We start from the raw sequence: 13,773 nt of genomic DNA, 5'->3' as shown, positions 1-13,773 counted from the left end.
GTTATTTATGTGTCCACTAAAATACCCTGCATGGCAGCTGAGCACCTGACACAAAGCTTTACACAATAATCATTCTAAAATGGCTTGGGTTGTCCCATTTGACTCTTAACCCATTCAATCAGGGAACGCATACTGTGTCATTTTAGATGTTTACCTAAGAGGGTTAGATTTGTGCAAATCTTTTGAATGTTTATTTTTTAAAGCAAATATTTGTAACTCAAATCTTTGCTTCTGGGAGGTCCCTGGAACAAAATATTTTACAAACGTTCGCTTTAAAAAATACATATTGAAAGATTTGTACAAACCTTCATGATATTTCAAAAATATAGCAGATCTACAAGCTCTATGGGCTTGTAGATCTGCTATTTTTGAATAGCCAAAGACATACGGTACAATGACAGAGATGCGTTCCCGGATTGAATGGGTTAATGTCTACTATATGCTATATAGCCTGGTAAACCATCCCGGTCGTGTGAATTCACATTATCATGTGTCTTCAGCAGACCGGTCTGGCCTGGGTGGACGGTTGATGTCTACTGTATATGCCAGTGGTTCTCAACCTGTGGTACGCGTACCACCGGTGGTACTTGAGCCCCCCCCCTGGTGGTACGCGGAAGAATCTTCCCAAAAATGAAAAAAGTGGGGGGGAAATGAAAAAAAAAAAATATATATATATATATGAAAACATAATAAAACTATCGAAATACTACTTTGAATGGAAATAACATTACCATAATATCACTCAAATTTAATTTAAAAAAGGTTTTGTTGAACACTTTGTCAGCGTGGGAACAGCGCATTTCCTGGCTGTTACTTTGAATGCGCCGGTACTGGTAGCCACGATCAAAACAAACACGGTGAAGGGCAGGGGTGAAAGTGGGCCGGCACGGTCCGGAACGGCGTTCCGATAAAAGATTCGGTGGCGGAACGCCGTTCCGTTAAGAAAAAGTCAAACGGGACGACGGGACACTCTCACAGATCCGTGATTTCCCCCCACTGTTTGTCTGACTTTTTTTTTTTCTCCCCCCGTTCCGCATAAACAGCTGCTTTCGCGTGAAGTTGAGTAGTTTCAACTAGGCTACCTGGGTACTTCTACTTCCAGTAGTATGATTTCAAAATAAAACGTATCTTGAATTGTAACATTACAAGGATAGAGTTTTAAAAAACCTCTTATTCTGAAATGCACATCGTTTTGAAAGGAAACCAGATTTATTTTCTGGAGGCCACTTGACAGCTTTCTGCTCACGGAACACAGCTCCACTTGACTAACGTGCATCGTCAAAATGTCAATAACACGGACGTGGGTCATGGGACATTATGGAATATAAAGACTTTGTGGCAAAAGTTCATATTTACAACCATGATCTCTGAAACCAAGACAATGTGGGGCTATGGAACAAAAGTGTGTTTTCTTTCATCTTTTCAGAAGGTGAGTAATTCATCTTATCTAATGCTGACAGTGGTGGAAAGTAACTAAGTACATGTACTCAAATACTGTACTTGAGTATAATTTTAAGGTAATTTTACTTGACTGGAGTATTTCCAATTTGCAATATTTTTATTTCTATTCCAATACATCTCAGAGGCAAATATTATACTTTTACTCCACCTCAATTATTTGAAAACTTTAGTTACTACTAGTAACTTTGTGGATTTTAATTATTATGACAAAACATACATAAACCGCTTCAGCCCCATTTAAACTTTGGCTTTTTGAAAATGTACTTGGTATTGTACAGTATGCAGGGCCGTGTTAATGTCAAAATGCGCACTAGGCAACGGACAGTTTTCGGCCCCCCCCCCCTGCGCGCGTGCATGTGCGCGACCCATGCGCGCGCGCGAAATTTTGCGGTTATTTCGCGGATTGTGGCCGTTTTTGGGCGTTTCTTTGTTACTTTATTTCGGTTTTAGGGTTAGGGTTAGGGTTAGGTTAGGCTTATGTTATTTAATTAAAAAAAGAAAAAAAAAAAACTTTTTAATTTTTTTTTTTTTTTTTTTGGGGGGCATTTTTCGGCCCCCCCCCTGACAAGACATAGGCATGTGCCTACATTGCCTGTGCATAAACACGGCCCTGACAGTATGGTCAAGTTGGACATGAGTTAATAGCGTCACAATCATTTTTAACCACTTAGCTTTGGCTATTCAAAAATAGCAGGCACCGCGCTATGAGCTTGTAGATCTGCTATTTTTGGAAAAACCTTGAAAAAGTGTTGCATATCTTTGAATATATATATTTTTTAAAGCGAAAATGAACTGATATCTTTGCTTCTGGGGGTCCCTGGCACAAAACATTTTCAAATGGGGGTCCACGGCCGAATGTTTATCAATTTAGGGGTCCTTGGCATGATAAAGGTTGAAAACCACTGCCCTAAATCCATCCTAAACCCTCCCAAAAAGCATCAATAACCGCTAATAACCGCCCAAAAAATCGCGCGCGCTGCGCGCGCGCAAAGTATCGCACGCGCGCTTCGCGCGCGCACGATGCCAAACGTGCACGCGCTCTGCGCGCGCGTGCACGCTTGGCGGTAATGGTACTTGGAATGACAGATAAAATCTGAGGTGGTACTTGTTGTAAAAAGGTTGAGAACCACTGGTATATGCTATATAGCCTAGTACAGGGGTCTTCAACGTTTTCAGGCCAAGGACCCCTTAGCTGAGAGAGAGAGATGAGGCAGGGACCCCCACTACATATTGTATAACATTGTGTTTCAGATTAAACTTTTTTTGTTTACTTGGTCTGCCCTTTTTTCCCTCTACACCTACACCTCTTTGCCAGAAATAGCCGATCTACAAGCTCACAACGCCTCGCAGCGCGAGGCGTTGTGAGCTTGTAGATCTGCTATTTTTGGCTAAAGTTCTCCTTAGAAAAAGAGATGCTAGAGTTCAAGTGGTTAAGGTAAAAAAAATAAATGATAGTATCACACAAAGATTTGGCGGACCCCCTGTAGTAACTCTGAGGACCCCCTAGGGGTCCGGGACCCCCTGTTGAAGACCCCTGGCCTAGTAAACCATCCCGTTGTGTGAATTCACGTCATCATGTGTCTTCAGCAGACCGGTGTGGCCTCAAAACGCTGGGTTGGACGTTTTTGCGGAAACCCAAAAAGTGGAAGGGCCAAAAATCACATGGGGCCCTGAGCGCAGACACCGATTGGCTCACATGATAATGTGACTTCATGCGACGGGGGGGTTGGTTTACCAGGACCTGTTAATGAATTGTTTCATGTGTTGATTCAAGGTGAAGTCATTGTTAGAACAGAGACCAAGAAAAGGAGTCCCCCAGAAACAATGTCCCATCGTGAGAAAGCATTTTTTTCCGACATTATAGCAATGGAAAAAAACTCCCACTTTAACTGGAACAAACGTCAGGCAGACCCATGCAGGCTCCGTCTTTGGTTTAGAAGCTAAAGCACATTTTTTTAATAAGGTCAGAGCAAATTTAAATTGTATTCGTACAGCGCTCAGAGTTAAAGGAGGATTTTTACTGTGTCCTTGTGGAAAATGAAATCTATTCTTCGACACGCCGGGCACAAGGCTGATGAAATGGACCCTTATTATTATTGAATTAGTTTCAGCAAGACCTCTTTATCTCTCTGTTTCTTTCTCTCGGTCATGTCTGGTCCCTCTCCCTCCCTGCCTTCCTCATCCATTCTCTGTTTGTATAATATGACCATCTCATATCAGCCCATGATTTGAACACTCTTGATTGAAGGACTGCGCTGACCAAAAAGCCAAAATGATATGTCATTTGGCCGTGGACCCCCTCTCAAAATATTTAGTTCCAGGGACCCCCCCCCCCATTTTGAGAACCAATGTTATATACACCTCTTTATTAACCATTAGGATGTCCGTTCTTTTAAATCAATAGACCCGATTGCAAAGGAAATGCAAAAATCTCAGTGGGGATTTTTTCCGATTAAAGTCATACTCTGTAACTTTAATTTTTCTAGTCACTTTGGCGACTCCCCTGCGTAGCTACGTGGTCATTATTATTGTGGTCCTATGTATTCAATTCATCAGGCATGGTTTCCTAATCTTACATTTTAGATTTCAGAGACTGAAACTCGTGCTTATTTTTTCAGCGCTTTGCTTCAAAGGCTATTCTTCTTCTTGTGGAACATGGTGTTTAGATGACAAGGCTTTGCCGTGTGTGTGTGTGTGTGTGTGTGTGTGTGTGTGTGTGTGTGTGTGTGTGTGTGTGTGTGTGTGTGTGTCTGTGTGTGTGTGTGTGTGTGTGTGTGTGTGTGTGTGTGTGTGTGTGTGTGTCTGTGCGTGCGTGTGTGTGTGTGTGTGTGTGTGCGCGTGCGCGTGTGTGTGCGCGTGTGTGTGTACAGAATGTGAATTTAAGAGCACTTTAACAAAGGTATGACTCACATGTGGGCGGCGAGAAAAGGGCACAGTGAGCCTATCCTGCAGTAAAGCTTTGTTTTGAAGACACATTTCAGCAGGTATTACTGTCTCTTGCTCACCCATCCGTCCCTCCATTTTTTTGTTTGTTCTGCTCCTGTTTTAACATCCACTGACAACACACTTGGACACGTGCACTCGCTGGTTTTGGCTTTACTTCGATATTGCGCATATATACTCTGTACAGTACTATATGCATGGCTGTGGTTCAAGGATGGCTGTATAGTAGGCTTTATAAAAATCGCTGTAGAGTCAAAGTATGTTTGCTACTGTATGTATGTAGATGTTGCAGTCAGTATTGACTGATTGATTAATTTCATTTGGTGATATAAAAAGAGCACTTTCCGACATACAGTCAATGTCATGGCATCACCGAGCATGAAAATACACCCAAAAACAGCCTGAGGGCTTATTTCCATCGTGGTCCTCTTCAAAAAAAAACACTAAACAGCATAACGAACAACAACACAACACAGCAGAGATATACTGTACGTACAAAAACTAGAGTCTACTAAATGTGCAGTCAAAGTGCTATGTACCTACACTATATAGTAGCCTACATAATAAAGTAGACTTTCTTAAAGGGATAGTTCACCCCCAAAATGACAATTTTCTATCGATTAGTCACCCCATGTAGACTTTGTTTTGTTTCTGTCCCATTCCTAAGCCAATAATTTGATGACCGGCAGCGGTTCCGGTAGGAGACACAAAGAGTTTCCTTTGTTTTTGTTTTTTAATATTTTTTATCCCACAATTTTGTAACCCTTATTTTTCACCCGGTGCCAATTTTCTAAGTGATCCTGGGCACTACACTCCCCTCACCAGCCTAGGGAGGCCAGGGCCGAGCTCATGCCTCCTTCAATGCATGAGAGCCAACTGACCTTCTTGTCACCTGACAGGGGGGAGTTTCCCTGGTTGGACGTGGCGCGTGGAAGGAACACGTTATTCCAACCAGTTCCCTTCCCCTCCATCAGGCGCCCCGGCTGTCATGGGGGAGGAGTTTAGTGACCAGGATTACTACATGTTTTTGTGAGGGTATCAACTACCCTGAGAGACACGGGGAGAACATGCAAACTCCACACAGAGTGGGCCCTTTCGCCAACCCCACCTAGGGTATGGGCGCTGATGACGCGGAGGAGGAGACACGCCCCCAGCGCCCACAGCGTCCCCGGCGGGAATTGAACCCAGGACCTTCTAGCTGTGAGGCGACAGCTCTACCGACTGCGCCACCGTGCCCTCGAAGAAGAGTCTCCTTTTTGTCTCCTACCGGAACCACTGCCTTCTGGTCCGCTGGTCATCAAATTATTGGCTTATGAATGCGACAAAAACTAAAATGGCTAATCGATAGAAAAAAAGCATTTTTTTGGGTGAACTAATACTGTAGATTGGCCTTCACTGGTTGATAGAAATGAATCTCTCTGCCTGCCTTCTGAAATGCCAAATTCTCCCATGAATGAAATTTCAGCACAAACGGTGTGCATCTCAGTAGCACCTTTAACCAAAAACACTTTACAATGTGTGTTACATTCACCTAATTCAGCGGTTCCTTCCCAGCCTTTTCTGGATCAGGGCCCACTTGAAAATATCGAAAACCTCATCTGACCCAGACTATGTTGGTCGCATTCATTTTCAGAGCATAGTGCATAACATGCCTACAGTATGAACATGATGTCCAAGCTAATTATGGTCATAACAACAGTGTGGCCCAAAGTCAAATAATATCCAACACACTCTTTGTCCTCCATAAATAAGTACAACACACAGAGACAGACGATACAAAAAGGCTCAGTCTGTCCTCGTCTCGTCTCCCCACGGGCATCCGTCCTCCTGTCCTCTTGTGTTCTCTGGGTAAACTGGACGGATGTCGTTGTTAGCGTGTGTGTGTGCGTGTGTGTGTGTGTGTGTGTGTGTGTGTGTGTGTGTGTGTGTGTGTGTGTGTGTGTGTGTGTGTGTGTGTGACAGATAAACACGAGGCGTGAAAACGCCACTCGAACAGAAAACGGCAAAGATTTGCAGTGTTTCTGCTGCACGCCTAAATGCCTTCCACCTGATGAATGGCTGTCACCATCTGTACACTGCTCTGTGTGTGTGTGTGTGTGTGTGTGTGTGTGTGTGTGTGTGTGTGTGTGTGTGTGTGCGTGTGCGTGTGCGTGTGTGTGTGTGGAAATAGACTCTGTGAGAACCATTTTCCTGGCACTCCTCACAAGAGAAATGGTTGTTTAGTCAGGTCTAATCCTAAATGTTTTAGGATTAGACATTTAGAGATTAGGCTTTGGAGTTGTACCTGATTTATACTCTGTTTAAACGCTAGTGTACAAGCTCACAACGTGTCACAGCGGCACAACATGTTGTGCGCTTGTAGATCTGCTATTTCCGGCTTGAGGGGTCAGGGTTAGAATTGTAAAAATGACATTCATAAAATCAGTGTCCTGAAATGGCGATGCGCTCACAAGTATAGTACTACGAATGTGTGTGTGTGTGTGTGTGCGTGTGCGTGTGCGTGTGCGTGTGCGTGTGCGTGTGCGTGTGTGTGTGTGTGGAGGCGGCACAACACATCAGACATGCATCACGGTCCCAGCATCCTGCACAAAGCTGTGTGTGACTGCTCTGGTCTGAATGGAGGAGGGAATGAGGATTATCTGTGATTTCTAAAGATGACTTGAAGGGTATTTGTTGGGGGGGGGAGTTCTCAAATTCTGCCCGAACCCGACCTGACATTTGCGGCCTGGACTGGGCCAACATTTATGCTAACTAGTCGGCCGACTAATTAGCCTCGGGTTCAATTTCTTTCGGGTTTTCGGGTCTAACATTAGGATCATTTTTACGTCATATCGGCCAGCCCTGCTGTGTGTGTGTGGCATATAGCGGCTACTAGTATTTCTATCTTCTCTTCACAGAGTGTTTTGGTGCAGTGAAAATGTCAAATCTCTTGTTCTTGAGGTCATAATATCATTTCTTTTTCACTGCCCCGCTTTCAAATATAAAGAGGTAGAATTTAATCTCGCTCTGTTCCCCCCCATAGTTGACATATTACCCTTCAGAGTCTACAAAGTGTGGGTGTTACTGTACAGTATATACTCTCCTTTCTGGTCAAATGGACTCTGAGAACACACTCTCAGAGTTAAATATATAATATAGTTCTATAGTGCATGGTTTAAGGTTCTCAGTCGCCACGACCAATTTCAGACATTTGGGGTTCCTTAGAAGCCAGGATGTCTTCTATGGAAGCATGTTGCGCAGCGAAAATAGCCGATCTACAAGCTCTCAATGCGTCGCAGACGCATTGAGAGCTTGTAGATCGGCTATTTTCAGGTACATTTTTTTTTAAAGATTAGAGCATTTAAAGTTGTCAAACTAGCAATTTGTTTAGAAGCTTGTTCCATAGAACTCTAATCTAAGCTTTAATCCATGACGGTGTCATATACAACAACCTTACTATCTTCTATTTTCACTACTTTTGTGCGATACTCTTGCATGATGAAGTAGGCTATTAATTTATGAAAAAAAACAAAAACATAAAAAGATGCAATATGAAGATACAAGGTTTCTACCTGACAGAGGACCATACTTTGTCAATACATATAAATATACAGCATATTTTTTACAGCTTCCACCATACTGTATATTCTACATAACAGACAATTTTCTATGTCAATTCATTTATTTTTAGATGTTATATACTGTAGCAAACGGGGTGCAATTCACAATGTGAAGCACACACACACGAGCGCTCGCTCGCTCACTCACTCACTCACTCTCTGTCTCTCATTCCCCAATTGTTATTGAGCTCATCAGTCATTATCCAGAAATAACACGCCGCTGAATTCAGTGATTGACCAATCAGAATCAAGCAATCAACCAAGTTATTACACAGCTTGGTTGAATGCTCAAGTCCACCTTGCTGCGCTGCTTGAATTTTATGCTGTGTCCAACATGACAGCCATGTAAACAAACACACAATGTCATTTACAGCTAAACGTTGCTCTCAAGAATGTTTTTGAAAACATTTGAAGCGAGAAATAGACAATGCAGTAAAATGAAAATGTATTCTATTTGATCAACACTTCCTTGTTTTCCAAGGCGACCGCATTCGCCCTGCGCAACACTTGTTATGAAATACTTTCATTTACCGTTAGCAAGAAAATACTCTGTTTTGTTGTTACTTTTGGGTCAATTTATTCATTAATTTAATAAGTAGCCGTGTAATAAACGGGATAATTGACGGGTCACCGGTCATTATTGAGAAATAAATCCCGACAGGGTGATTAGTGCCTAATCCCCCTGAAGGGATTTCAATTGACCCGTCATTTATGCCTTACTTAACAACCAGAGATATGTCCTGTCTTCCACTCATTTTGACCCCCCCATCTCTCTAAAGTAACTACTTACTCTTATGTCTGTGCTCTTACAACTCTTTTCATGGCTAATGGCACTTAGATGTACTCACATGGCTCATTGCCTTTTTTTGGCTGGGCGGCCCGTGTGTGGGGATGTGCGTGCACGTGTGCACGCTTTATTTTGCAATGTTAGCTCAGGTTTTTTCTGATGAGTGCCGGGGCCTTGTTGTTGTGTGTAGTGTCCAATCTGCCATCTGTGGTGCTGACACTGGCACAAAGGCCCATGGGAAATGTAGTCTAGTCTGTCTGTCTGTTTGTAGGACACCACCGTACATCTCTCCCTCCATCTCTGGTGGCTACAATCACTCAACGTGTCATCTTTTATTACTGGCAGAGGAAGGGAGAGGGAAGCGAGAGGAGAGGAGAGGGGGCGATGGAGAGGCAACCTGGTCCGTGTCTGCCTGCCAGGCCCTCATCCATAGCAAATTAAACCTCCAACAAAAAACACTAGTGGTAGAAGAAGTATACTCTGGATCTTTTACTTAAACCACTTAAACCCTATGTGGTCCCTCAGGGCTCTACACTAGTGTTTTTTCTGTTTTCTGTTATTTGTGGGGAAGGCTTTGTGGGGAAGGAAAATAGCAGATCGACAAGCTCACAACGCGTCGCGCTGCGACGCGTTGTGAGCTTGACGATCGGCTATTTTCCTGCGAAAAGCTTTCCCCACAATACGGAAGGCTGTGGTTTAAGTTCATGTAAAGGGCCTGTATATACAAAATACAAAGTATTTGCATCAAAATGTACTTAAAGTGCACAGATTTAAACTAGTAGATAGATGGAGAGATAGATAATTTTATTTCCGTGTGCTGCACACAAAGTGCCTAACCCTCATGGGTTTATAAGACACCATTTTACGCTTACAGCATGTTTACAAGTTTATATTCACATAATACATTCACTTACATCTCAGAATTATACAGAGTGTTCTGTCTTCTCTCCCAAGCTTGACAAATACAATCTGCCACAACAAAAGCTCCTTTAACAAAACATATTTAAAGTTTTTCATAATCATCTCTAACTCAAGGAAATCACCACAAATAGAAGACATCTTACTGACAAATACCTCTCCTATATCATCATATTTAGAGCAATAAAACAAAAAGTGAACCTAATTTTCAATTTCACCAAGTTCACAAAACAAACAAACAATCTCTCCCTGGAGTGGCATTAAACCTGCCAGTCTCCCGAGCTAGTCATTATTTTTGCATTACACCGGTGTGCGACCAAGTGTAAAACAACACTTAAGTGAGTTAAACAACGCTTAAGTGGTTAATACAATTCTAAAAATAGATGTGAGGTCACCTCAGGCCTGCGGAGAAAAACTTCTCTCTGTGAATCACAACGCATGCAGCTGCGTGTGTGTGTGTGTGTTTGTGTGTGTGTGTGTGTGTGTGTGTGCGTGTGTATCGACTCATAGGAACACATGCCTTGCACATACATAACTAAAAGTTCAACTGATGTCTCACTCATGTTTCTCATTAGAGGTGCTCCTCTTGCACTCTCGCTCTCTCTGTGTCTCTCTCTGTCTCTCTCTGTGTCTGTCTCTCTCTCTATCTCTCTCCCTCTCTCTCTCTGAATTATTTAAAATGATTATTTTCTCTTTCTCTTTCAATATTGTTTTTTCAACCCCATTCCTTTGTGCTGTCTCTCTCTCTCTCTCTCTCTCTCTCTCTCTCTCTCTCTCTCTCTCTCTCTCTCTCTCTCTCTCTCTCTCTCTCTGCACTGAGACCACTTGGTTGGAGCGTTAAGTGTATAATCAGTGATCTGGCATCTAGATGAGGCCTCTCCTCCTCTCCTCTCCTCCTCTCCTCTCCCAACACAAAAAGATTGAATGGCCACAGCTTTTGTCAGAGCACTTGAATAAATTATTACCCCCCCCCCCCCCCCACACACACACACACACACACACACACACACACACACACACACACACACACACACACACACTCACCTCCAGCGCTGCCTCCTTCAGGTCTTTTGATGTTGCGTATTGATGATGACGGCGGTTCATAGCGTTTCATTCAATGAATGCGTTGTGTTGTGTGTGTGTGTGTGTGTGTGTGTGTGTGTGTGTGTGTGTGTGTGTGTGTGTGTGTGTGTGTGTGTGTGTGAGAAAGCAGAGAGCAGCTATTGACCGCGTCCACTCGCCTCTCTGACCTGCCGTCTGCAAACGAGCCTTAATGTGCAACAGGTGCAGCGCTGTTAGCAAACAGTCATTCAATAGTCACTCAACCCACAGCCACCTTAATTGGTTGTTTGATGTTTTTTTCACCCGTGCCGTGCAGCCTCAGGGCATAGGTATAGACGAATCCACAGACACGCTGCCTGCAGCTGCCTGTAGGCGGCCATTGCTGCGGTGTCGCGTCCGCGGAGCGTTGACACCGCAGCAATGGCTGCGCGCAGGGCAGCGCTCCGTGGATTCGTGTATAGGAATGACTTGAAACCTGTGAGCTCAATGCTGTTGGTGGTGTGGAGTGGGCCTCATGTGGTGGAGTGGGCCTCATGTGGTGAAGTGGGCCTCATGTGGTGGAGTGGGCCTCATGTGGTGGAGTGGGCCTCATGTGGTGGCGTGGGCCTCATGTGGTAACGTGAAGAAGACACCCACCCCTTAAACTCTGTGCCACCCCCGCCACAAAGTGATGCCAGCCAGTGTTGCCATGTCTGCTTATTATGAGCGACTTTGTGAGGACTGCAACATTTTGGACAGAATTTTAATATAGCTGAAAATAGCCGAACAATTGCAGATCTACACCTTGTAGATCTGTTACACCTTGTTGCTTGTAAATGTTGGTAGTTATGGGTTGCGGGTTTTCGGGCTTGTTTCTTAAGTGTAGTTGCTTTTTTGGGGTCACTTACTTGCTTCCTAAATGTTGTTTAAACCAGTGGTTCTCAAACATTTTCATGTCAAGAACCCCAAAATGAATGTGTATTTGTCCACTAAAATATTTTGTGCCTGTGACCCCCGTACCAGATTTGTGTTGTTAAAATCTTCCAAATATTTCACATTTTTATTCTCAAGTTTATTTTTTAAATAGCCGATATAGGTTTAAAGTGCTCATGTGGCCTGTAGTAGTCGCTTCTTTTTGGGCTTGGTTTGCTTATTTCTCTCACAAAATCTGGCAGCACCGATCAACACAACCGCCCTTAAACTCTGTGCCACCTCAGTCACACAGCGATGCCAGCCTCCCTTTGTGGGGATGAGCAGGAGGACTTCTCTTCTGGGGGGCTAGCAGAGGAGCTGGAATTAGAAATGAGGGGAGGGATTGTGTGGCTTTCCCTTTTCCCAGCAGAAACACACACAACAAGACTCACTCAGGCTCATCATTCCAGTCTGCTGCTCTCGCTAGTCCAAATGGCTGCTTAACCACTCTAAGCCTCGACATGTCATACGCCCAACACAGCCGATCTGTGAAGCTCAAAACGTGTTGCATCACAAGGCATTTTGCGCCTGTAGATCGGCTGTTTTTGGCACTCAACGGTTGGATTTGAAAAAAACGTCTATAGCCGTTTCTTTTAGAAGTAAAATCTTTAGGTATTTTTTTACTTTCTTCAGTATTTACAATTTTCAATACTTTTACTTCTACTCCACTGCGTCTCAGAGACAAATATTGTACTTTTTACTCCACTACAGTTATGTGAAAACTTTAGTTACTAGTTGTATTGTAGATGTTAACCACTAACCATTTCAGCCCTATACATATTTTGGCCATTTGAAAATAGCAGATCTACAAGCTCCCAATGCGTAACGATGCGACACATTGTAAGCTTGTAGAGCATTGTAAGCTTTTCAAGATTTTTTAATACATTTTGAACTTGTGAAATGGGACATTCTGCACAATGAGTGTATACTTTTACTTTTGATACTTTTAAGTATATTTTAATGGTGACACTTTTGTACTTTTACTCAAGTACATTTTGAGTACGGGACTTCTACTCGTAACAGAGTGTATCTACATTGCAGTATTGATACTTTAGAACTTTAGATTAGACTTAGTAGAACATGTGAGTACTTCTTCCATCACTGCATTTAATTAAGCATATAGGCCAAGGCTATTTCTGTAGAAGAGCGCGTGCGTGCGTGCGTTGGCGGTGTTGTAAAAAAAAGTCTAATTATTTGCAGTACAATTATACATGAATAATTGCACACATTTTCACGATTTTTCAAAAAAATAGCAGATCTACAAGTTCTTGTATATCTGCTATTTTTGAATAGCCAAAGTGTAAAATAATGATTTTTAGCTCTAATCAAAAAATGACACTGATGCGTTCCAGGTCTTAATGGCTTAGAATACTTACGCATTCACATCTTAAATATTTATCGTTGCTCTTATCCAGAGAGACGCTTCCATCCACACAACAGCCAGCTGTAAAACTTAGTCTGGGACAAGAGGAGGTCTGCTTTGTGTCCCCAGAGTGTAAACTAAACACAGAGAAGAAGCAGCAGCGTTTCAGTTCTTTATGCACCACATACAGTATAAAGTACCGTATCTGGAACAAACTCCCAGAAAAGTGCAGGTCTGCTACTAGCCTATACAACTCTCTCAGTTCTTTTGAATCAAAAGCTGAATACTTCTTGCTGTTTTGTCGCTGCCTTTTTTCACTGAGGTTTTTGATTAATTTGCTGTGCTGCACTGATATATTATTCTTGCATTTCTATCTAAATCCATTTTTAGCGTGATCTTATTCTCTATTCTCTTAACTCTTTAACCCATTAAGATAGAGCCATATGAAATCCGTTTTATTTTTTTCCCAATTCCGTTTTATTTTTTCCCAAATTCTGTTTTTTCCATTTTAATATTTCTGAATTCTGTATTTTGCTTTTTATGCTCATTTTTACCATTAAAAAAGTGTCTGGTAAGTGGAAATGAATAAATGTTCAAGATATAACAGTCCATACATGGCCCTTGTTGTGTTATACGCAAAAATGTTCCCAAAATAATTCGGTCTAATTCGGTCTGAGCATGCGCAAAAT

At 42.7% G+C, this 13,773-nt stretch overlaps 1 protein-coding gene across 1 annotated transcript in view; it reads left to right on the top strand.

The window, feature by feature from the left end:
- Nucleotides 1-13,773, top strand: part of LOC311057057 (neurobeachin-like) — a gene marked incomplete at both ends in the record, with an annotated part of 230,399 nt that overhangs the window by 49,687 nt on the left and 166,939 nt on the right.

The sequence above is a fragment of the Gymnoscopelus microlampas genome (genome assembly GCF_963454915.1).
Source record: "Gymnoscopelus microlampas genome assembly, chromosome: 12".
NCBI lineage: Eukaryota > Metazoa > Chordata > Actinopteri > Myctophiformes > Myctophidae > Gymnoscopelus > Gymnoscopelus microlampas.
This window is presented reverse-complemented; position numbering and strand designations above follow the sequence as displayed.